Source organism: Hemiscyllium ocellatum, unplaced genomic scaffold (assembly GCF_020745735.1).
Source record: "Hemiscyllium ocellatum isolate sHemOce1 unplaced genomic scaffold, sHemOce1.pat.X.cur. scaffold_857_pat_ctg1, whole genome shotgun sequence".
Lineage (NCBI taxonomy): Eukaryota > Metazoa > Chordata > Chondrichthyes > Orectolobiformes > Hemiscylliidae > Hemiscyllium > Hemiscyllium ocellatum.
In genome coordinates, this window is record NW_026869273.1 from 105,926 (window position 1) to 131,163 (window position 25,238).

General features: G+C 52.7%; 8 non-coding genes and 1 pseudogene across 8 annotated transcripts; all 9 read right to left on the reverse strand.

Annotated features, from left to right (window-relative positions):
* Positions 1 to 1,413: 1,413 nt before the first annotated feature.
* On the reverse strand, positions 1,414 to 1,603 carry LOC132814520 (U2 spliceosomal RNA). The gene has a single exon (XR_009644440.1). It is a non-coding gene; the product is annotated as a U2 spliceosomal RNA (small nuclear RNA).
* Positions 1,604 to 3,394: 1,791 nt separating this feature from the next.
* Positions 3,395 to 3,585, reverse strand: LOC132814521 (U2 spliceosomal RNA). The gene has a single exon (XR_009644441.1). It is a non-coding gene; the product is annotated as a U2 spliceosomal RNA (small nuclear RNA).
* Positions 3,586 to 5,384: 1,799 nt separating this feature from the next.
* On the reverse strand, positions 5,385 to 5,576 carry LOC132814518 (U2 spliceosomal RNA). Its single transcript, XR_009644438.1, has one exon. It is a non-coding gene; the product is annotated as a U2 spliceosomal RNA (small nuclear RNA).
* Positions 5,577 to 7,363: 1,787 nt separating this feature from the next.
* On the reverse strand, positions 7,364 to 7,556 carry LOC132814523 (U2 spliceosomal RNA). Its single transcript, XR_009644443.1, has one exon. It is a non-coding gene; the product is annotated as a U2 spliceosomal RNA (small nuclear RNA).
* A 1,795-nt stretch (positions 7,557 to 9,351) lies between these two features.
* LOC132814522 (U2 spliceosomal RNA) lies at positions 9,352 to 9,543 on the reverse strand. Its single transcript, XR_009644442.1, has one exon. It is a non-coding gene; the product is annotated as a U2 spliceosomal RNA (small nuclear RNA).
* Positions 9,544 to 11,337: 1,794 nt separating this feature from the next.
* On the reverse strand, positions 11,338 to 11,528 carry LOC132814524 (U2 spliceosomal RNA). The gene has a single exon (XR_009644444.1). It is a non-coding gene; the product is annotated as a U2 spliceosomal RNA (small nuclear RNA).
* Positions 11,529 to 13,322: 1,794 nt separating this feature from the next.
* Positions 13,323 to 13,514, reverse strand: LOC132814505 (U2 spliceosomal RNA). The gene has a single exon (XR_009644425.1). It is a non-coding gene; the product is annotated as a U2 spliceosomal RNA (small nuclear RNA).
* Positions 13,515 to 15,314: 1,800 nt separating this feature from the next.
* On the reverse strand, positions 15,315 to 15,505 carry LOC132814519 (U2 spliceosomal RNA). Its single transcript, XR_009644439.1, has one exon. It is a non-coding gene; the product is annotated as a U2 spliceosomal RNA (small nuclear RNA).
* A 1,802-nt stretch (positions 15,506 to 17,307) lies between these two features.
* Positions 17,308 to 17,486, reverse strand: LOC132814530 (U2 spliceosomal RNA; annotated as a pseudogene).
* Positions 17,487 to 25,238: the final 7,752 nt, after the last annotated feature.

Below are 25,238 nucleotides of genomic sequence, written 5' to 3' on the forward strand. Positions count from 1 at the left end.
GGATGACGGCAGCAGATCCACGGGAAACACCACCATTCGCAAGTTCTCCCCCTCCCCCCCGAGGCACTCGCTGTCCTGAATTGCAAATATGACTTTGTTCCTCCGGTGTTACCGGGTCAAAATCGGAATCCCCGCCCAAACAGCATCGCGGGGCTACCGACAGCACTTGGACTGCAGCGGTTCGAGAGAGCAGCTCACCACCAGGCTGATCTCGGCATGGGCGAGAAATATTGGCCTTGACGGAAAGATCCTATTCATTGCCTCCCCTTGTGTTGGTGTAGCTTGCCCATAAATGCCAATCATCGTTTCCCTCACGTACAGGATTCGCTCCTCGGCATTCCGCATCAATCCGAAAAGTTGCGAAAAAGCGAATTACGTCCGTGCACCCTTTCTTTATCGTCCACTTTCAATATCCTCTCTACTTGTATCCGACTCTCTGTGGAGAAGGGGAGGGAGCTGATCTCCCCGTGTAAACATGTCACGCTGCAAGCGCGCCTCATCACCACCAGCAGCGCGATTCGACATCTCCGTTCACTTGCTGCAGATCGCTGACAACATTATAATCCGACCAGTTGACAAACTGACAACTGTTTCGCTACTTGCACCGCAAATGATGACAAATCGTTCCAAATCGTACGGGTGGCACAGTGGATCAGTGGTTAGTACGGCTGCCTGGTGGCCACCAGGGAGCTGAAGCCAGTTCCAGCCTTGGGCGATCGTCTGCGTGAATAATCTTTACGTGCAGACGTAGCTACTAAAGCAGGTCGCTTCCGTACAGTCGTTTGCGAAGAAACAAACAGAGATGGGGTTTCACTCTATTCAGGAAACAGACTAAAGACAGTTCTTTCTTGTTCAAGAAAATATTAGGATAAATTTGTTGCCTCGGGGGGGGGGGGGGGGCGGGGGGGGTGGGGAGGGGCGGTGGGGGCTGATCTGATAGCCATTTGACATTGCTGAGTCATGGGATCCCACAACCTGATTTGACTGTGTTAAAAATCCCACAACACCAGGTTTCAGCCCAACGGGGTTCTTTGAAATTACAGCAGTCACCCCCCCCCGCCCCCGCCGTACCATCGGTGGGGTACGTTCCAAGAACGACCGCAGAAGCCCAACACGGCAGACAAGGGCAAATCCATTCATTTAAATTGGCAAGTTACCTTCCTGGCAGGCCCCTGGTTCCAGAATGTTCCCTGTAGCACGTTGGGGTTACCCTGTCCTGGCTTTCAGCGTGCGGCACCTTCATCAGGTAACTGCAGAGCAGGTTCATAAGACAGGAAACCCGTAACAAAAGACGATAGTTTCCTGCAACTGAAAAGACAATAGATGCAACAATCACTGACTGCCATCAACACGGCAAACTAGCAAAGGCAAGAGATTCACATTGCATTCACCTGCTTTTGAACTTGGGTAGGCGTTGGGTGCACCATTCCTGAAACACTGCAATACCAGGCTGATACATGGAGAGGACAGAGCAAGCCCTTAAGCATCTCCCTGCTCCAAAAATCCATTTAATACAAACACTCCCACCTTCGGGAGATATCAGCGATTAAACTGATAAGAACAGAAACTACACATATTCCAAGCCAAAAGGCCGAGAAGCGATAGCACATCAATACTCCAACGGTGGAGGTCATATTTGCCGACTATCCTTTCCATCAGTTTGATGATATTCAAAGTTCCTTTATTCCCTTACCGTCTACCTTCCTTCCAAGATATCCAACCAGACCGGAAGATCACTCTGCAGCAGTCGCTGAGCTTTCCCCGTGCTTTTCTGTCCATCTGTTTCGTAGCCGCGTAGGTCGCGCTGACGACCAATCAGATGGCACGGGCCGGAGCCACCGCACGTCAGGTCGACTGCAGAGAGGTTTCTCCCGGTGATCGGGGACAGCGGCGGCGGCAGGGTCATTCATTCCCGGCATCTACAAGATTCACCAGAATTCCTCAGGCAGCACCTTGCAAACCCATGGCCAACGCAGCCTCGAAGGATGACGGCAGCAGATCCACGGGAACACCACCATTCGCAAGTTCTCCCCCCCCCCCGAGGCACTCGCTGTCCTGAATTGCAAATATGTCCTTGTTTCCTCCGGTGTTACCGGGTCAAAATCGGGAATCCCCGCCCAAAACAGCATCGCGGGGCTACCGACAGCACTTGGACTGCAGCGGTTCGAGAGAGCAGCGCACCACCAGGCTGATCTCGGCATGGGCGAGAAATATTGGCCTTGACGGAAAGATCCTATTCATTGCCTCCCCTTGTGTTGGTGTAGCTTGCCCTAAATGCCAATCATCGTTTCCCTCCGTACAGGATTCGCTCCTCGGCATTCCGCATCATCCGAAAAGTTGCGAAAAGCGAATTACGTCCGTGCACCCTTTCTTTATCGACCACTTTCAATATCCTCTCTACTTGTATCCGTCTCTCTGTGGAGAATGGGGAGGGAGCTGATCTCCCCGTGTAAACATGTCACGCTGCAAGCGCGCCTCATCACACCAGCAGCTCGATTCGACATCTCCGTTCACATTGCTGCAGATCGCTGACAACATTATAATCCGACCCAGTTGACAAACTGACAACTGTTTCGCTACTTGCACCGCAAATGATGACAAATCGTTCCAAAACGTACGGGTGGCACAGTGGATCAGTGGTTAGTACGGCTGCCTGGTGGCACCAGGGGCTGAAGCCAGTTCCAGCCTTGGGCGATCGTCTGCGTGAATAATCTTTACGTGCAGACGTAGCTACTAAAGCAGGTCGCTTCCGTACAGTCGTTTGCGAAGAAACAAACAGAGCTGGGGGTTTCACTCTATTCAGGAAACAGACTAAAGACATTTCTTTCTTGTTCAAGAAAATATTAGGATAATTTTGTTGCCTCGGGGGTGGGGGGGAGCGGGGGGGTTGGGAAGGGGCTGTGGGGGCTGATCTGATAGCCATTTGACATTGGCAGAGTCATGGGATCCCACAACCTGATTTGACTGTGTTAAAAATCCCACAACACCAGGTTTCAGCCCAACGGGGTTCTTTGAAATTACAGCAGTCACCCCACCCCCCGCCACCGCCGTACCATCGGTGGGATACGTTCCAAGAACGACCGCAGAAGCCAAAACGGCAGACAAGGGCAAATCCATTCATTAAATTGGCAAGTTACCTTCCTGGCAGGCCCCTGGTTCCAGAATGTTCCCTGTAGCACGTTGGGGTTACCCCTGTCCTGGCTTTCAGCGTGCTGCACCTTCATCAGGTAACTGCAGAGCAGGTTCATAAGACAGAAAACCCGTAACAAAAGACGATAGTTTCCTGCAACTGAAAAGACAATAGATGCAACAATCACTGACTGCCATCAACACGGCAAACTAGCAAAGGCAAGAGATTCACATTGCATTCACCTGCTTTTGAACTTGGGTAGGCGTTGGGTGCACCATTCCTGGAAACACGCAATACCAGGCTGATACATGGAGAGGACAGAGCAAGCCCTTAAGCCATCTCCCTGCTCCAAAAATCCATTTATTACAAACACTCCCACCTTCGGGAGATATCAGCGATTAAACTGATAAGAACAGAAACTACACATATTCCAAGCCAATAGGCCGAGAAGCGATAGCACATCAATACTCCAACGGTGGAGGTCATATTTGCCGACTATCCTTTCCTTCAGTTTGATGATATTCAAAGTTCCTTTATTCCCTTTCCGTCTACCTTCCTTCCAAGATATCCAACCAGACCGGAAGATCACTCTGCAGCAGTCGCTGTGCTTTCCCCGTGCTTTTCTGTCCATCTGTTACGTAGCCGCGTAGGTCGCGCTGACGACCAATCAGATGGCACGGGCCGGAGCCACCGCACGTCAGGTCGACTGCAGAGAGGTTTCTCCCGGTGATCGGGGACAGCGGCGGCGGCAGGGTCATTCATTCCCCCGGCATCTACAAGATTCACCAGAATTCCTCAGGCAGCACCTTGCAAAACCCATGGCCAACGCAGCCTCGAAGGATGACGGCAGCAGATCCACGGGAACCCCACCATTCGCAAGTTCTCCCCCCCCCCCCGAGGCACTCGCTGTCCTGTATTGCAAATATGACTTTGTTCCTCCGGTGTTACCGGGTCAAAATCGGGAATCCCCGCCCAAACAGCATCGCGGGGCTACCGACAGCACTTGGACTGCAGCGGTTCGAGAGAGCAGCTCACCACCAGGCTGATCTCGGCATGGGCGAGAAATGTTGGCCTTGACGGAAAGATCCTATTCATTGCCTCCCCTTGTGTTGGTGTAGCTTGCCCATAAATGCCAATCATCGTTTCCCTCACGTACAGGATTCGCTCCTCGGCATTCCGCATCAATCCGAAAAGTTGCGAAAAGCGAATTACGTCCGTGCACCCTTTCTTTATCGTCCACTTTCAATATCCTCTCTACTTGTATCCGACTCTCTGTGGAGAATGGGGAGGGAGCTGATCTCCCGTGTAAACATGTCACGCTGCAAGCGCGCCTCATCACCACCAGCAGCTCGATTCGACATCTCCGTTCACATTGCTGCAGATCGCTGACAACATTATAATCCGACCCAGTGACAAACTGACAACTGTTTCGCTACTTGCACCGCAAATGATGACAAATCGTTCCAAATCGTACGGGTGGCACAGTGGATCAGTGGTTAGTACGGCTGCCTGGTGGCACCAGGGAGCTGAAGCCAGTTCCAGCCTTGGGCGATCGTCTGCGTGAATAATCTTTACGTGCAGACGTAGCTACTAAAGCAGGTCGCTTCCGTACAGTCGTTTGCGAAGAAACAAACAGAGATGGGGGTTTCACTCTAATCAGGAAACAGACTAAAGACATTTCTTTCTTGTTCAAGAAAATATTAGGATAAATTTGTTGCCTCGGGGGTGGGGGGGAGGCGGGGGGGTGGTGGGAAGGGGCTGTGGGGGGCAGATCTGATAGCCATTTGACATTGCTGAGTCATGGGATCCCACAACCTGATTTGACTGTGTTAAAAATCCCACAACACCAGGTTTCAGCCCAACGGGGTTCTTTGAAATTACAGCAGTCACCCCACCCCCCGCCACCGCCGTACCATCGGTGGGATACGTTCCAAGAACGACCGCAGAAGCCCAAAACGGCAGACAAGGGCAAATCCATTCATTAAAATTGGCAAGTTACCTTCCTGGCAGGCCCCTGGTTCCAGAATGTTCCTGTAGCACGTTGGGGTTACCCCTGGCCTGGCTTTCAGCGTGCTGCACCTTCAACAGGTAACTGCAGAGCAGGTTCATAAGACAGAAAACCGTAACAAAAGACGATAGTTTTCCTGCAACTGAAAAGACAATAGATGCAACAATCACTGACTGCCATCAACACGGCAAACTAGCAAAGGCAAGAGATTCACATTGCATTCACCTGCTTTTGAACTTGGGTAGCGTTGGGTGCACCATTCCTGGAAACACTGCAATACCAGGCTGATACATGGAGAGGACAGAGCAAGCCCTTAAGCCATCTCCCTGCTCCAAAAATCCATTTAATACAAACACTCCCACCTTCGGGAGATATCAGCGATTAAACTGATAAGAACAGAAACTACACATATTCCATGCCAAAAGGCCGAGAAGCGATAGCACATAATACTCCAACGGTGGAGGTCATATTTTGCCGACTATCCTTTCCATCAGTTTGATGATATTCAAAGTTCCTTTATTCCCTTACCGTCTACCTTCCTTCCAAGATATCCAACCAGACCGGAAGATCACTCTGCAGCAGTCGCTGTGCTTTCCCCGTGCTTTTCTGTCCATCTGTTACGTAGCCGCGTAGGTCGCGCTGACGACCAATCAGATGGCACGGGCCGGAGCCACCGCACGTCAGGTCGACTGCAGAGAGGTTTTCCCGGTGATCGGGGACAGCGGCGGCGGCAGGGTCATTCATTCCCCGGCATCTACAAGATTCACCAGAATTCCTCAGGCAGCACCTTGCAACCCATGGCCAACGCAGCCTCGAAGGATGACGGCAGCAGATCCACGGGAACACCACCATTCGCAAGTTCTCCCCCCCCCCCGAGGCACTCGCTGTCCTGAATTGCAAATATGACTTTGTTCCTCCGGTGTTACCGGGTCAAAATCGGGAATCCCGCCCAAACAGCATCGCGGGGCTACCGACAGCACTTGGACTGCAGCGGTTCGAGAGAGCAGCTCACCACCAGGCTGATCTCGGCATGGGCGAGAAATATTGGCCTTGACGGAAAGATCCTATTCATTGCCTCCCCTTGTGTTGGTGTAGCTTGCCCATAAATGCCAATCATCGTTTCCCTCACGTACAGGATTCGCTCCTCGGCATTCCGCATCAATCCGAAAAGTTGCGAAAAGCGAATTACGTCCGTGCACCCTTTCTTTATCGTCCACTTTCAATATCCTCTCTACTTGTATCCGACTCTCTGTGGAGAATGGGGAGGGAGCTGATCTCCCGTGTAAACATGTCACGCTGCAAGCGCGCCTCATCACCACCAGCAGCTCGATTCGACATCTCCGTTTACATTGCTGCAGATCGCTGACAACATTATAATCCGACCCAGTTGACAAACTGACAACTGTTTCGCTACTTGCACCGCAAATGATGACAAATCGTTCCAAATCGTACGGGTGGCACAGTGGATCAGTGGTTAGTACGGCTGCCTGGTGGCACCAGGGAGCTGAAGCCAGTTCCAGCCTTGGGCGATCGTCTGCGTGAATAATCTTTACGTGCAGACGTAGCTACTAAAGCAGGTCGCTTCCGTACAGTCGTTTGCGAAGAACAAACAGAGATGGGGGTTTCACTCTATTCAGGAAACAGACTAAAGACAGTTCTTTCTTGTTCAAGAAAATATTAGGATAATTTGTTGCCTCGGGGGTGGGGGGGAGGCGGGGGGGTTGGGAAGGGGCTGTGGGGGCTGATCTGATAGCCATTTGACATTGGGTGAGTCATGGGATCCCACAACCTGATTTGACTGTGTTAAAAATCCCACAACACCCGGTTTCAGCCCAACGGGGTTCTTTGAAATTACAGCAGTCACCCCACCCCCCGCCACCGCCGTACATCGGTGGGATACGTTCCAAGAACGACCGCAGAAGCCCAAAACGGCAGACAAGGGCAAATCCATCATTTAAATTGGCAAGTTACCTTCCTGGCAGTCCCCTGGTTCCAGAATGTTCCCTGTAGCACGTTGGGGTTACCCTGTCCTGGCTTTCAGCGTGCTGCACCTTCATCAGGTAACTGCAGAGCAGGTTCATAAGACAGGAAACCCGTAACAAAAGACGATAGTTTCCTGCAACTGAAAAGACAATAGATGCAACAACACTGACTGCCATCAACACGGCAAACTAGCAAAGGCAAGAGATTCACATTGCATTCACCTGCTTTTGAACTTGGGTAGCGTTGGGTGCACCATTCCTGGAAACACTGCAATACCAGGCTGATACATGGAGAGGACAGAGCAAGCCCTTAAGCCATCTCCCTGCTCCAAAATCCATTTAATACAAACACTCCCACCTTCGGGGAGATATCAGCGATTAAACTGATAAGAAAAGAAACTACACATATTCCAAGCCAAAAAGGCCGAGAAGCGATAGCACATCAATACTCCAACGGTGGAGGTCATATTTGCCGACTATCCTTTCCATCAGTTTGATGATATTCAAAGTTCCTTTATTCCCTTACCGTCTACCTTCCTTCCAAGATATCCAACCAGACCGGAAGATCACTCTGCAGCAGTCGCTGTGCTTTCCCCGTGCTTTTTCTGTCCATCTGTTACGTAGCCGCGTAGGTCGCGCTGACGACCAATCAGTGGCACGGGCCGGAGCCACCGCACGTCAGGTCGACTGCAGAGAGGTTTCTCCCGGTGATCGGGGACAGCGGCGGCGGCAGGGTCATTCATTCCCCCGGCATCTACAAGATTCACCAGAATTCCTCAGGCAGCACCTTGCAAACCCATGGCCAACGCAGCCTCGAAGGATGACGGCAGCAGATCCACGGGAACACACCATTCGCAAGTTCTCCCCCTCCCCCCGAGACACTCGCTGTCCTGAATTGCAAATATGACTTTGTTCCTCCGGTGTTACAGGGTCAAAATCGGGAATCCCCGCCCAAACAGCATCGCGGGGCTACCGACAGCACTTGGACTGCAGCGGTTCGAGAGAGCAGCTCACCACCAGGCTGATCTCGGCATGGGCGAGAAATGTTGGCCTTGACGGAAAGATCCTATTCATTGCCTCCCCTTGTGTTGGTGTAGCTTGCCATAAATGCCAATCATCGTTTCCCTCACGTACAGGATTCGCTCCTCGGCATTCCGCATCAATCCGAAAAGTTGCGAAAAGCGAATTACGTCCGTGCACCCTTTCTTTATCGTCCACTTTCAATATCCTCTCTACTTGTATCCGACTCTCTGTGGAGAATGGGGAGGGAGCTGATCTCCCCGTGTAAACATGTCACGCTGCAAGCACGCCTCATCACCACCAGCAGCTCGATTCGACATCTCCGTTCACATTGCTGCAGATCGCTGACAACATTATAATCCGACCAGTTGACAAACTGACAACTGTTTCGCTACTTGCACCGCAAATGATGACAAATCGTTCCAAATCGTACGGGTGGCACAGTGGATCAGTGGTTAGTACGGCTGCCTGGTGGCACCAGGGAGCTGAAGCCAGTTCCAGCCTTGGGCGATCGTCTGCGTGAATAATCTTTACGTGCAGACGTAGCTACTAAAGCAGGTCGCTTCCGTACAGTCGTTTGCGAAGAAACAAACAGAGATGGGGGTTTCACTCTATTCAGGAAACAGACTAAAGACAGTTCTTTCTTGTTCAAGAAAATATTAGGATAAATTTGTTGCCTCGGGGGGGGGGGGGGAGGCGGGGGGTTGGGAAGGGGCTGTGGGGGGCTGATCTGATAGCCATTTGACATTGGCTGAGTCATGGGATCCCACAACCTGATTTGACTGTGTTAAAAATCCCCAACACCAGGTTTCAGCCCAACGGGGTTCTTTGAAATTACAGCAGTCACCCCACCCCCCGCCACCGCCGTACCATCGGTGGGATACGTTCAAGAACGACCGCAGAAGCCCAAAACGGCAGACAAGGGCAAATCCATTCATTTAAATTGGCAAGTTACCTTCCTGCAGGCCCCTGGTTCCAGAATGTTCCCTGTAGCACGTTGGGGTTACCCCTGTCCTGGCTTTCAGCGTGCTGCACCTTCATCAGGTAACTGCAGAGCAGGTTCATAAGACAGAAAACCCGTAACAAAAGACGATAGTTTTCTGCAACTGAAAAGACAATAGATGCAACAATCACTGACTGCCATCAACACGGCAAACTAGCAAAGGCAAGAGATTCACATTGCATTCACCTGCTTTTGAACTTGGGTAGGCGTTGGGTGCACCATTCCTGGAAACACTGCATACCAGGCTGATACATGGAGAGGACAGAGCAAGCCCTTATGCCATCTCCCTGCTCCAAAAAATCCATTTAATACAAACACTCCCACCTTCTGGAGATATCAGCGATTAAACTGATAAGAACAGAAACTACACATATTCCAAGCCAAAAGGCCGAGAAGCGATAGCACATCAATACTCCAACGGTGGAGGTCATATTTGCCGACTATCCTTTCCATCAGTTTGATGATATTCAAAGTTCCTTTATTCCCTTACCGTCTACCTTCCTTCCAAGAAATCCAACCAGACCGGAAGATCACTCTGCAGCAGTCGCTGTGCTTTCCCCGTGCTTTTCTGTCCATCTGTTACGTAGCCGCGTATGTCGCGCTGACGACCAATCAGATGGCACGGGCCGGAGCCACCGCACGTCAGGTCGACTGCAGAGAGGTTTCTCCGGTGATCGGGGACAGCGGCGGCGGCAGGGTCATTCATTCCCCCGGCATCTACAAGATTCACCAGAATTCCTCAGGCAGCACCTTGCAAACCATGGCCAACGCAGCCTCGAAGGATGACGGCAGCAGATCCACGGGAACACCACCATTCGCAAGTTCTCCCCCCCCCCCCGAGACACTCGCTGTCCTGAATTGCAAATATGACTTTGTTCCTCCGGTGTTACCGGGTCAAAATCGGGAATCCCCGCCCAAACAGCATCGCGGGCTACCGACAGCACTTGGACTGCAGCGGTTCGAGAGAGCAGCTCACCACCAGGCTGATCTCGGCATGGGCGAGAATTGTTGGCCTTGACGGAAAGATCCTATTCATTGCCTCCCCTTGTGTTGGTGTAGCTTGCCCATAAATGCCAATCATCGTTTTCCCTCACGTACAGGATTCGCTCCTCGGCATTCCGCATCAATCCGAAAATTTGCGAAAAGCGAATTACGTCCGTGCACCCTTTCTTTATCGTCCACTTTCAATATCCTCTCTACTTGTATCCGACTCTCTGTGGAGAATGGGGAGGGAGCTGATCTCCCCGTGTAAACATGTCACGCTGCAAGCGCGCCTCATCACACCAGCAGCTCGATTCGACATCTCCGTTCACATTGCTGCAGATCGCTGACAACATTATAATCCGACCCAGTTGACAAACTGACAACTGTTTTCGCTACTTGCACCGCAAATGATGACAAATCGTTCCAAATCGTACGGGTGGCACAGTGGATCAGGGGTTAGTACGGCTGCCTGGTGGCACCAGGGAGCTGAAGCCAGTTCCAGCCTTGAGCGATCGTCTGCGTGAATAATCTTTACGTGCAGACGTAGCTACTAAAGCAGGTCGCTTCCGTACAGTCGTTTGCGAAGAAACAAACAGAGATGGGGGTTTCACTCTATTCAGGAAACAGACTAAAGACAGTTCTTTCTTGTTCAAGAAAATATTAGGATAAATTTGTTGCCTCGGGGGTGGGGGGGGAGGCCGGGGGGTTGGGAAGGGGCTGTGGGGCTGATCTGATAGCCATTTGACATTGGCTGAGTCATGGATCCCACAACCTGATTTGACTGTGTTAAAAAATCCCACAACACCCGGTTTCAGCCCAACGGGGTTCTTTGAAATTACAGCAGTCACCCCCCCCCGCCACCGCCGTACCATCGGTGGGATACGTTCCAAGAACGACCGCAGAAGCCCAAAACGGCAGACAAGGGCAAATCCATTCATTCAAATGGCAAGTTACCTTCCTGGCAGGCCCTGGTTCCAGAATGTTCCCTGTAGCACGTTGGGGTTACCCCTGTCCTGGCTTTCAGCGTGCTGCACCTTCATCAGGTAACTGCAGAGCAGGTTCATAAGACAGAAAACCCGTAACAAAAGACGATAGTTTCCTGCAACTGAAAAGACAATAGATGCAACAATCACTGACTGCCATCAACACGGCAAACTAGCAAAGGCAAGAGATTCACATTGCATTCACCTGCTTTTGAACTTGGGTAAGCGTTGGGTGCACCATTCTGGAAACACTGCAATACCAGGCTGATACATGGAAGGACAGAGCAAGCCCTTAAGCCATCTCCCTGCTCCAAAAAATCCATTTAATACAAACACTCCCACCTTCGGGAGATATCAGCGATTAAACTGATAAGAACAGAAACTACACATATTCCAAGCCAAAAGGCCGAGAAGCGATAGCACATCAATACTCCAACGGTGGAGGTCATATTTGCCGACTATCCTTTCCATCAGTTTGATGATATTCAATGTTCCTTTATTCCCTTACCGTCTACCTTCCTTCCAAGATATCCAACCAGACCGGAAGATCACTCTGCAGCAGTCGCTGTGCTTTCCCCGTGCTTTTCTGTCCATCTGTTACGTAGCCGCGTAGGTCGCGCTGACGACCAATCAGATGGCACGGGCGGAGCCACCGCACGTCAGGTCGACTGCAGAGAGGTTTCTCCCGGTGATCGGGGACAGCGGCGGCGGCAGGGTCATTCATTCCCCCGGCATCTACAAGATTCACCAGAATTCCTCAGCAGCACCTTGCAAACCCATGGCCAACGCAGCCTCGAAGGATGACGGCAGCAGATCCACGGGAACACCACCATTCGCAAGTTCTCCCCCTCCCCCCGAGACACTCGCTGTCCTGAATTGCAAATATGACTTTGTTCCTCCGGTGTTACCGGGTCAAAATCGGGAATCCCCGCCCAAACAGCATCGCGGGGCTACCGACAGCACTTGGACTGCAGCGGTTCGAGAGAGCAGCTCACCACCAGGCTGATCTCGGCATGGGCGAGAAATATTGGCCTTGACGGAAAGATCCTATTCATTGCCTCCCCTTGTGTTGGTGTAGCTTGCCAATAAATGCCAATCATCGTTTCCCTCACGTACAGGATTCGCTCCTCGGCATTCCGCATCAATCCGAAAAGTTGCGAAAAGCGAATTACGTCCGTGCCCCTTTCTTTATCGTCCACTTTCAATATCCTCTCTACTTGTATCCGACTCTCTGTGGAGAATGGGGAGGGAGCTGATCTCCCCGTGTAAACATGTCACGCTGCAAGCGCGCCTCATCACCACCAGCAGCTCGATTCGACATCTCCGTTCACATTGCTGCAGATCGCTGACAACATTATAATCCGACCCAGTTGACAAACTGACAACTGTTTCGCTACTTGCACCGCAAATGATGACAAATCGTTCCAAATCGTACGGGTGGCACAGTGGATCAGTGGTTAGTACGGCTGCCTGGTGGCACCAGGGAGCTGAAGCAGTTCCAGCCTTGGGCGATCGTCTGCGTGAATAATCTTTACGTGCAGACGTAGCTACTAAAGCAGGTCGCTTCCGTACAGTCGTTTGCGAAGAAACAAACAGAGATGGGGGTTTCACTCTATTCGGAAACAGACTAAAGACAGTTCTTTCTTGTTCAAGAAAATATTAGGATAAATTTGTTGCCTCGGGGGTGGGGGGGGAGGCGGGGGGGATGGGAAGGGGCTGTGGGGGCTGATCTGATAGCCATTTGACATTGGCTGAGTCATGGGATCCCACAACCTGATTTGACTGTGTTAAAAATCCCACAACACCAGGTTTCAGCCCAACGGGGTTCTTTGAAATTACAGCAGTCACCCCACCCCCCGCCACCGCCGTACCATCGGTGGGATACGTTCCAAGAACGACCGCAGAAGCCCAAAACGGCAGACAAGGGCAAATCCATTCATTAAATTGGCAAGTTACCTTCCTGGCAGGCCCTGGTTCCAGAATGTTCCCTGTAGCACGTTGGGGTTACCCCTGTCCTGGCTTTCAGCGTGCTGCACCTTCATCAGGTAACTGCAGAGCAGGTTCATAAGACAGGAAACCCGTAACAAAAGACGATAGTTTCCTGCAACTGAAAAGACAATAGATGCAACAATCACTGACTGCCATCAACACGGCAAACTAGCAAAGGCAAGAGATTCACATTGCATTCACCTGCTTTTGAACTTGGGTAAGCGTTGGGTGCACCATTCCTGGAAACACTGCAATACCAGGCTGATACATGGAGAGGACAGAGCAAGCCCTTAAGCCATCTCCCTGCTCCAAAAATCCATTTAATACAAACACTCCCACCTTCGGGAGATATCAGCGATTAAACTGATAAGAACAGAAACTACACATATTCCAAGCCAAAAGGCCGAGAAGCGATAGCACATCAATACTCCAACGGTGGAGGTCATATTTGCCGACTATCCTTTCCATCAGTTTGATGATATTCAAAGTTCCTTTATTCCCTTACCGTCTACCTTCCTTCCAAGATATCCAACCAGACCGGAAGATCACTCTGCAGCAGTCGCTGTGCTTTCCCCGTGCTTTTCTGTCCATCTGTTACGTAGCCGCGTAGGTCGCGCTGACGACCAATCAGATGGCACGGGCCGGAGCCACCGCACGTCAGGTCGACTGCAGAGAGGTTTCTCCCGGTGATCGGGGACAGCGGCGGCGGCAGGGTCATTCATTCCCCCGGCATCTACAGATTCACCAGAATTCCTCAGGCAGCACCTTGCAAACCCATGCCAACGCAGCCTCGAAGGATGACGGCAGCAGATCCACGGGAACACCACCATTCGCAAGTTCTCCCCCTCCCCCCCGAGACACTCGCTGTCCTGAATTGCAAATATGACTTTGTTCCTCCGGTGTTACCGGGTCAAAATCGGGAATCCCCGCCCAAACAGCATCGCGGGGCTACCGACAGCACTTGGACTGCAGCGGTTCGAGAGAGCAGCTCACCACCAGGCTGATCTCGGCATGGGCGAGAAATGTTGGCCTTGACGGAAAGATCCTATTCATTGCCTCCCCTTGTGTTGGTGTAGCTTGCCCATAAATGCCAATCATCGTTTCCCTCACGTACAGGATTCGCTCCTCGGCATTCCGCATCAATCCGAAAAGTTGCGAAAAGCGAATTACGTCCGTGCACCCTTTCTTTATCGTCCACTTTCAATATCCTCTCTACTTGTATCCGACTCTCTGTGGAGAATGGGGAGGGAGCTGATCTCCCCGTGTAAACATGTCACGCTGCAAGCACGCCTCATCACCACCAGCAGCTCGATTCGACATCTCCGTTCACATTGCTGCAGATCGCTGACAACATTATAATCCGACCCAGTTGACAAACTGACAACTGTTTCGCTACTTGCACCGCAAATGATGACAAATCGTTCCAAATCGTACGGGTGGCACAGTGGATCAGTGGTTAGTACGGCTGCCTGGTGGCACCAGGGAGCTGAAGCCAGTTCCAGCCTTGGGCGATCGTCTGCGTGAATAATCTTTACGTGCAGACGTAGCTACTAAAGCAGGTCGCTTCCGTACAGTCGTTTGCGAAGAAACAAACAGAGATGGGGGTTTCACTCTATTCAGGAAACAGACTAAAGACAGTTCTTTCTTGTTCAAGAAAATATTAGGATAAATTTGTTGCCTCGGGGGTGGGGGGGGAGGCGGGGGGGTTGGGAAGGGGCTGTGGGGGCTGATCTGATAGCCATTTGACATTGGCTGAGTCATGGGATCCCACAACCTGATTTGACTGTGTTAAAAATCCCACAACACCAGGTTTCAGCCCAACGGGGTTCTTTGAAATTACAGCAGTCACCCCACCCCCCGCCACCGCCGTACCATCGGTGGGATACGTTCCAAGAACGACCGCAGAAGCCCAAAACGGCAGACAAGGGCAAATCCATTCATTTAAATTGGCAAGTTACCTTCCTGGCAGGCCCCTGGTTCCAGAATGTTCCCTGTAGCACGTTGGGGTTACCCCTGTCCTGGCTTTCAGCGTGCTGCACCTTCATCAGGTAACTGCAGAGCAGGTTCATAAGACAGGAAACCCGTAACAAAAGACGATAGTTTCCTGCAACTGAAAAGACAATAGATGCAACAATCACTGACTGCCATCAACACGGCAAACTAGCAAAGGCAAGAGATTCACATTGCATTCACCTGCTTTTGAACTTGGGTAGGCGTTGGGTGCACCATTCCTGGAAACACTGCAATACCAGGCTGATACATGGAGAGGACAGAGCAAGCCCTTAAGCATCTCCCTGCTCCAAAAATCCATTTAATACAAACACTCCCACCTTCTGGAGATATCAGCGATTAAACTGATAAGAACAGAAACTACACATATTCCAAGCCAAAAGGCCGAGAAGCGATAGCACATCAATACTCCAACGGTGGAGGTCATATTTGCCGACTATCCTTTCCATCAGTTTGATGATATTCAAAGTTCCTTTATTCCCTTACCGTCTACCTTCCTTCCAAGATATCCAACCAGACCGGAAGATCACTCTGCAGCAGTCGCTGTGCTTTCCCCGTGCTTTTCTGTCCATCTGTTACGTAGCCGCGTAGGTCGCGCTGACGACCAATCAGATGGCACGGGCCGGAGCCACCGCACGTCAGGTCGACTGCAGAGAGGTTTTCTCCCGGTGATCGGGGACAGCGGCGGCGGCAGGGTCATTCATTCCCCCGGCATCTACAAGATTCACCAGAATTCCTCAGGCAGCACCTTGCAAACCCATGGCCAACGCAGCCTCGAAGGATGACGGCAGCAGATCCACGGGAACACCACCATTCGCAAGTTCTCCCCCTCCCCCCCCCCGAGACACTCGCTGTCCTGAATTGCAAATATGACTTTGTTCCTCCGGTGTTACCGGGTCAAAATCGGGAATCCCCGCCCAAACAGCATCGCGGGGCTACCGACAGCACTTGGACTGCAGCGGTTCGAGAGAGCAGCTCACCACCAGGCTGATCTCGGCATGGCCGAGAAATGTTGGCCTTGACGGAAAGATCCTATTCATTGCCTCCCCTTGTGTTGGTGTAGCTTGCCCATAAATGCCAATCATCGTTTCCCTCACGTACAGGATTCGCTCCTCGGCATTCCGCATCAATCCGAAAAGTTGCGAAAAGCGAATTACGTCCGTGCACCCTTTTTTTATCGTCCACTTTCAATATCCTCTCTACTTGTATCCGACTCTCTGTGGAGAATGGGGAGGGAGCTGATCTCCCCGTGTAAACATGTCACGCTGCAAGCGCGCCTCATCACCACCAGCAGCTCGATTCGACATCTCCGTTCACATTGCTGCAGATCGCTGACAACATTATAATCCGACCCAGTTGACAAACTGACAACTGTTTCGCTACTTGCACCGCAAATGATGACAAATCGTTCCAAATCGTACGGGTGGCAGTGGATCAGTGGTTAGTACGGCTGCCTGGTGGCACCAGGGAGCTGAAGCCAGTTCCAGCCTTGAGCGATCGTCTGCGTGAATAATCTTTACGTGCAGACGTAGCTACTAAAGCAGGTCGCTTCCGTACAGTCGTTTGCGAAGAAACAAACAGAGATGGGGGTTTCACTCTATTCAGGAAACAGACTAAAGACATTTCTTTCTTGTTCAAGAAAATATTAGGATAAATTTGTTGCCTCGGGGGTGGGGGGGAGGCGGGGGGGTTGGGAAGGGGCTGTGGGGGCTGATCTGATAGCCATTTGACATGGCTGAGTCATGGGATCCCACAACCTGATTTGACTGTGTTAAAAATCCCACAACACCAGGTTTCAGCCCAACGGGGTTCTTTGAAATTACAGCAGTCACCCCACCCCCCGCCACCGCCGTACCATCGGTGGGATACGTTCCAAGAACGACCGCAGAAGCCCAAAACGGCAGACAAGGGCAAATCCATTCATTTAAATTGGCAAGTTACCTTCCTGGCAGGCCCCTGGTTCCAGAATGTTCCCTGTAGCACGTTGGGGTTACCCCTGTCCTGGCTTTCAGCGTGCTGCACCTTCATCAGGTAACTGCAGAGCAGGTTCATAAGACAGGAAACCCGTAACAAAAGACGATAGTTTCCTGCAACTGAAAAGACAATAGATGCAACAATCACTGACTGCCATCAACACGGCAAACTAGCAAAGGCAAGAGATTCACATTGCATTCACCTGCTTTTGAACTTGGGTAGGCGTTGGGTGCACCATTCCTGGAAACACTGCAATACCAGGCTGATACATGGAGAGGACAGAGCAAGCCCTTAAGCCATCTCCCTGCTCCAAAAATCCATTTAATACAAACACTCCCACCTTCGGGAGATATCAGCGATTAAACTGATAAGAACAGAATTTTTTTTTTTATTTCAAAAATATACTTTATTCATAAAATATGCATAGAATAATTTGATACACTGTACATTAGGTAATGCCATTCATATTTCCACATTTACATACACAGCTCCGAATTGTCATTATTCCATACAGATCAGTGCATCTCTCACTCATATATTGAGCTGAGGCGACAGCAGAGCCCAAATGACTGCATGGGCCCCCCTGCTTTTCTATCGACAGGCAGATGTTAAACGGTGGTCTTTCCCCACCGCGCCTTGGCGGCAGCTGCCCCAAGCTTCAGCGCGTCCCTCAACACGTAGTCCTGGACCTTGGAATGTGCCAGTCTGCAACACTCAGTCGGGGTCAACTCCTTCAGCTGGAAGATCAACAGGTTTCGGACCGCCCAGAGAGCGACCTTCACCGAGTTGATGATCCTCAGGCGCAGTTGATGTTCGTCTCGGTGTGCGTCCGGGGAACAGGCCGTAGAGCACGGAGTCCCGCGTCACGGCGCTGCTCGGGACGAACCTCGACAAATACCACTGCATTCCTCTCCAGACTTCCTCTGCATAGGCACATTCCAGAAGGAGGTGTGTGACAGTCTCGTCCCCCCCGCAGCCGCTTCGAGGGCAGCGTGCGGTGCGGCTGAGAGTCCGGGCGTGCATAAACGATCTCACAGGTAGAGCCCTTCTCACCACCAGCCAAGCCATGTCTTGGTGCTTGTTGGAAAGTTCTGGCGATGAGGCATTCTGCCAAATTGCTTTGACAGTCTGCTCAGGGAACCACTCAACAGGATCCGCCCTCTCCTTTTCCCGAAGGGTCTCGAGGACGCTACGTGCTGACCACTTCCTGATGGACTTGTGGTCAAAGGTGTTTTTCTTCAGAAATTTCTCCACGAAGGACAGGTGGTACGGAACGGTCCAACTACTCGGAGCGTTCCGCGGCAGCGAGGCCAGGCCCATCCTTCGCAACACCGGGGACAGGTAGAACCTCAGTACGTAGTGACACTTGGTGTTTGCGTACCGGGGATCCACGCACAGCTTGATGCAGCCACACACAAAGGTGGCCATCAGGGTGAGGGTGGCATTGGGTGTTTTTTTCCCCCGTTGCCCAGATCTTTGTACAGTGAGTCCCTTCGGACCCGGTCCATCTTTGAACTCCATATGAACTGGAGATGGCCCGGACGACTGCAGCGGCGCAGGTTCTGGGAATAGGCCAGACCTGTGCCACGTACAACAGCAATGACAGTGCCTCACACCTGATGACCAGGTTTTTTCCGTGATGGAGAGCGACCGTAGCCTCCATCTGCCCAGTTTCTGCCTCACTTTACTGATACGCTCCTCCCAAGACTTGGCGCACGCCCCAGCCCCCCCGAACCAAATACCCAGCACCTTCAGGTGGTCGGTCCTGACGGTGAAGGGGATCGAGGATTGGTCGGCCCAGTTCCCGAAGAGCATGGCCTCGCTCTTGCCTCGGTTTACCTTGGCCCCCGAGGCCCGTTCGAACTGGTCACAAATGCACATGAGTCTGCGCACGGACAGCGGATCCGAGCAGAAAACGGCGACGTCATCCATGTACAGGGAGGCCTTAACCTGCAGGCCCCCGCTGCCCGGAATAGTCACCCCTCTCAGGCTCGCATCCTTCCTGATGGACTCGGCAAATGGCTCTATGCAGCACACAAACAAGGCAGGAGAGAGAGGGCAGCCCTGCCTTACTCCAGATCTGACTGGGAAGCTATCTGATTCCCACCCATTGATTGAGACTGCACTGACAATGTTGGTGTAGAGCAGTCTGATCCAATTGCAGATTCCCTCCCCAAAGCCCATTTTGGAGAGAACATCTCTCATATACATGTGTGATATCCTGTCAAAGGCTTTCTCCTGGTCCAGGCTGATCAGGCAGGCGTCCAACCCTCTGTCCTGCACGTAGGCGATCGTATCCCTGAGGAGTGCGAGACTCTCAGCGATCTTCCTGCCTGGCACAGCACAGGTTTGGTCAGGGTGAATCACCGACCCCAGAGCAGACCTGACCCGGTTGGCAATTACCTTTGACAGGATTTTGTAATCTGCATTCAACAGTGTGATCGGTCTCCAATTTTTGAGTTCCTCGCTCTCCCCCTTCCGCTTATAGATGAGGGTGATGATGCCTTTCCTCATGGATTCGCTCATGGTACCTGCCCGAAGCATACTGACATACACCTCCAGCAGGTCCTGGCCAATCAAGTCCCACAGAGCGGAATAGAGCTCGACCGGTAAGCCATCGCTTCCGGGAGTTTTATTCTTTTCGAAGGACTCGAGGGCCTTGGTCAGCTCGTCCAGAGATAGCGGCTGGTCCAGCCTCTCGCGTGTTCTGTCGTCTAAGACCTCCGTGATAGACGACAGGAACGACTGGGAGGCCGCGCTGTCGGTCGGCTTCGCGTCATACAGACTGGCATAGAAGGATTTACTGATCCTCATGACGTCAGCCTGAGATGACGTTGTCGAGCCGTCTTCTTCCTTCAGGCTGCTGAGCACAGAGCTCTCTTTGTGCACCTTCTGGAAGAAGAAACGTGAGCACGTCTCGTCCTGCTCCACCGAGCGGACCCTGGACCGGAAGATTATCTTGGAGGCCTCTGAGGCAAAGAGCGAGGCTTGCTGGCCCTTCACCTCCTTGAGGTCCTCCGTGACATCGACCCCCATCGTCTGCAGCAGGAGCAGGTTCTGCATACTTTCCTGGAGCTGGGACAGTTTTCCCCGCCTCTCTCTCGCCTCCTGAACACCTTTGAGGATGAAGAACCTCTTGATGTTCCCTTTAACTGTTTCCCACCAGTCTGCTGGAGACTCAAAGAGGGGCTTCACGGTTCTCCAACCTGCGTAGTCCCTCTTGAGCTCCTCAATGTTTCCCGGGGTCAACAGCTTAGTGTTCAGCTTCCACGTTCCCTTACCCGCCCGCTGCTCGTCCTGTAGGTGACAGTCGGCCAGCAGGAGGCAGTGGTCAGAGAAGAACACCGGCTTGACGTCGGTGGATCTGACCGAGAGCGTTCGGGACACAAACAGGTAATCTATCCTTGAGCGGATAGACCCGTCTGCCCGTGACCAGGTGTATCTACGCTGCGCTCCGTCTGCAGGGGTGCTGAAGACGTCGTGCAGCTTGGCATCTTTTACCGCGTCCATCAGGGCTCTGGACGTGGCGTCCAGTTTACTGTCCCCCCCGCCGGATCGTCCATCTGCATCAATGATACAGTTGAAGTCTCCGGCCAGAATGACCGGCCTGGACGTAGCCAGCAACAGTGGAAGCTGCTGCAGGACGGCCAACCGTTCACTCTTACCCACTGGGGCGTACACATTGATCAGTCTCAGGGGAGCATTCCTGTACATAACGTCGGCGACGAGGAGGCGCCCGCCCACCACCTCCTTAACCTCGGAGATGGTGAAGTTGCTTCCTCGCAACAGGATACCCAGGCCGGAGGCGCGGCTATCGTTGCCCCCCGACCAAACTGACTGCCCATGGGCCCACAAGCTCGACCATCTCCTGTAGCTGCTGAGGTGCGGTATCCCACACTCCTGCAGAAACAGGAGGTCGGCTTTAACGCTGGCCAGGAAGGCCATCGTTGAAACACATCGCGTAGCCGATTTGATGCTACGCACATTGATGCTGGCAACTTTAAACCCCATTTTAACAATTTACAAGGTTAATAGTGTCCATTTGCTGCTGGTCTTGCTCCTCTGGGGTAGCTGCGTGCATCCCCGTGGTGACGGCAAACTGCTGGACCATCCCAGGGCTGAGGTAGCTGTCCGGCTCCACGCTGGAGCCATTTCCCCGCTCTGGTGTCTTTGTGTCAAGCCCAGGGTCCGCACCGTCCAGTTCTCCATCTGACAGTGGGGCTGTCACAGGACCGCTGCTCCCAGTTACCTGGAGCTGTGGGCCGGTGGACACCTCTTGGTTCTCACCGGGTAGGGGGAGGCCTTTACCCATCCCCACAGAGGGATCGTCTTTCCCTTCTTGGGTGGTGCTGCCCTCCTTTCTCCCCATGGCGCTCTGTCTCTTCCTCTGGTGGCGACCCTTCTTGCGCCCGTCCTCACCATCAGAAGAGCTGCCTGTATCCTCGGCTTGGAGGTGTCGTTTCCCCCTTCTCTGGGTGGCTTTGGGGCCCGAGACAGGTTTCCTCTTCCTATTTCTGACTGTGATCCAGTCATCTGCCTCCTTTGATTCCTCCTCTTCCATTTCCTCCGTCTGCCTTGAAGGAGCTTGGATCGGCTGCTGTACCTCCCCGCTGTCTGCCGTCTGCTCCGCTACCGCCTGCTCTTCCTTCTGGGTGTCTCCAGGCACCGTTTCCGTGCTATCTTGTGGTGCCCTGCTGGGCTTTGGCGGTCCCCGGCTCGTGTTGCCACCTCTGGCCATCTGTGCGTAAGTGGCGGCTCCTCGTCTTGGACAGGCCTTGTACATGTGGCCCGCCTCTCCGCACAGGTTACAGTTCTTGGCCTCCTTGCAATCCTTGGTCAGGTGGCCTTCCTGTTTGCAATTTCGGCATACAGTCACCTTACAGTCGGCCGCCATGTGGCCTGACCTCCCGCAGGTTCGGCACACCTTCGGCTGCCCTGCGTACGTCAGGTAACCTCTGCTTCCTCCGATGGCGAAGCTGGAGGGTGGGTGGAGGATGTTCCCGCTGCCATCGACCCTCAGGGTTACCTTGACCTGCCGCTTACTGGTCCAGATCCCGAAAGGATCGACCACATCGGTGCTTTCGCCTTCCACCTGGACATACCTCTTCAAGAAGGTGAGAACATCTGCCGCTGGGACGTAAGGGTTGTACATTTGGATTGTCACAACCCGACTCCTCTGCGCAGGAAGCACACACAACGGGACCGCCGACAAGATGGAGAACAGAGGTTCCCCTTCCTTCTCCTTGAAGACCTTCAGGAGCTGCTCACAATGCTTCACGCTCCTGAAGGTCACGTCGAAGTAGCCTGCCCCAGGGAAATCCTGCAGGCAGTACACGTCCTTTTTTTTTTTTTTATTTCAAAATATACTTTATTCGTAAATATTCATAAATAATTTGATACACTGTACATTGGGTAATGCCATACATATGTTCACATTAACATACACAGTTTAGAATTTTCCTTTTTATATGCAAGTCTGTGCATTTCTCACTCCTATGCCCTTATATTGGGCTGAGGCGTCAGCAGAGCCCAAATGACTGCATGGGCCCCCTGATCTTCTTTAGACAGGCAGATGTTAAACGGTGGTCTTTCCCCACCGCGCCTTGGCGGCAGCTGCCCCAAGCTTCAGCGCGTCCCTCAACACGTAGTCTTGGACCTTGGAATGTGCCAGTCTGCAACACTCAGTCGGGGTCAACTCCTTCAGCTGGAAGATCAACAGGTTTCGGACCACCCAGAGAGCGTCCTTCACCGAGTTGATGATCCTCCAGGCGCAGTTGATATTCGTCTCGGTGTGCGTCCCGGGGAACAGGCCGTAGAGCACGGAGTCCCGTGTCACGGCGCTGCTCGGGACGAACCTCGACAAATACCACTGCATTCCTCTCCAGACTTCCTCTGCATAGGCACATTCCAGAAGGAGGTGTGTGACAGTCTCGTCCCCCCCGCAGCCACTTCGAGGGCAGCGTGCGGTGCGGCAGAGAGTCCGGGCGTGCATAAACGATCTCACGGGTAGAGCCCTTCTCACCACCAGCCAAGCCATGTCTTGGTGCTTGTTAGAAAGTTCTGGCGATGAGGCATTCTGCCAAATTGCTTTGACAGTCTGCTCAGGGAACCACTCAACAGGATCCGCCCTCTCCTTTTCCCGAAGGGTCTCAAGGACACTACGTGCTGACCACTTCCTGATGGACTTGTGGTCAAAGGTGTTTTTCTTCAGAAATTTCTCCACGAAGGACAGGTGGTACGGAACGGTCCAACTACTCGGAGCGTTCCGCGGCAGCGAGGCCAGGCCCATCCTTCGCAACACGGGGACAGGTAGAACCTCAGTACGTAGTGACACTTGGTGTTTGCGTACCGGGGATCCACGCACAGCTTGATGCAGCCACACACAAAGGTGGCCATCAGGGCGAGGGTGGCATTGGGAGTGTTTTTTCCCCCATTGCACCGGTCTTTGTACATGGTGTCTCTTCGGACCCGGTCCATCTTTGATCTCCACATGAAGTGGAAGATGGCCCGGGTGACTGCGGCAGCACAGGTTCTGGGGATAGGCCAGGCCTGTGCCACATACAACAATACTGAGAGTACCTCGCACCTGATGACCAGGTTTTTCCCCGCGATGGAGAGCGACCGTTGCTCCCATCTGCCTAGTTTCTGTCTCATCTTCCTGATCCGCTCCTCCCAGGTCTTGGCGCACGCCCCAGCACCCCCGAACCAAATACCCAGCACCTTCAGGTGGCCAGTCCTGACGGTGAAGGGGATATAGGATTGGTCGGTCCAGTTCCCGAAGAGCATGGCCTCGCTCTTCCCTCGGTTTACCTTGGCCCCCGAGGCCCGCTCGAACTGGTCGCAGATGCACAGGAGTCTGTGCACGGACAGCGGATCCGAGCAGAAAACGGCGACGTCATCCATGTACAGGGAGGCCTTAACCTGTAGGCCCCCGCTGCCAGGAATAGTCACCCCTCTCAGGCTCGCATCCTTCCTGATGGATTCGGCAAATGGCTCTATGCAACATACAAACAAGGCAGGAGAGAGTGGGCAGCCCTGCCTGACTCCAGATCTTACAGGGAAGCTATCTGATTCCCACCCATTGATTGAGACTGCACTGACAATGTTGGTGTAGAGCAGTCTGATCCAATTGCAGATTCCCTCCCCAAAGCCCATTTTGGAGAGGACATCCCTCATATATGTATGCGATATCCTGTCAAAGGCTTTCTCCTGGTCCAGGCTGATGAGGCAGGTGTCCACCCCCCTGTCCTGCACGTAGGCGATCGTATCCCTGAGGAGTGCGAGGCTCTCAGAGATCTTCCTGCCCGGTACAGCACAGGTTTGGTCGGGGTGGATCACCGTTCCCAGAGCAGACCTGACCCGGTTTGCGATGACCTTTGACAAGATTTTGTAGTCTGTGTTTAGCAGTGAGATCGGTCTCCAATTTCTAATTTCATCCCTCTCCCCCTTCCGCTTATAGATGAGGGTGATGATGCCTTTCCTCATGGATTCACTCATGGTACCTGCCCGAAGCATACTGACATACACCTCCAGCAGGTCCCGGCCAATCAAGTCCCAAAGAGCGGAATAGATCTCGACCGGTAAGCCGTCGCTTCCGGGAGTTTTATTCTTTTCGAAGGACTCGAGGGCCCTGGTCAGCTCATCCAGAGATAGCGGCTGGTCCAGCCTCTCTCGCGTTCCGTCCTCTAGGACCTCCGTGATAGAGGACAGGGACGACTGTGAGGCCGTGCTGTCGGTTGGCTTCGCGTCATACAGGCTGGCATAGAAGGATTTACTGATCCTCATGACGTCAGCCTGAGATGATGTTACCGAGCCATCTTCTTCCTTCAGGCTGCTGAGCACGGAGCTCTCTTTGTGCACCTTCTGGAAGAAGAAACGTGAGCACGTCTCGTCCTGCTCTACCGAGCGGACCCTGGACCGGAAGATTATCTTGGAGGCCTCCGAGGCAAAGAGCGAGGCTTGCTGGCCCTTCACCTCCTTGAGGTCCTCCGTGACATCGACCCCCAACGTCTGCAGCAGGAGCAGGTTCTGCATACTTTCCTGGAGCTGGGACAGTTTTCCCCGCCTCTCTCTCGCCTCCTGAACACCTTTGAGGATGAAGAATCTCTTGATGTTCCCTTTTACTGTTTCCCACCAGTCTGCTGGAGACTCAAAG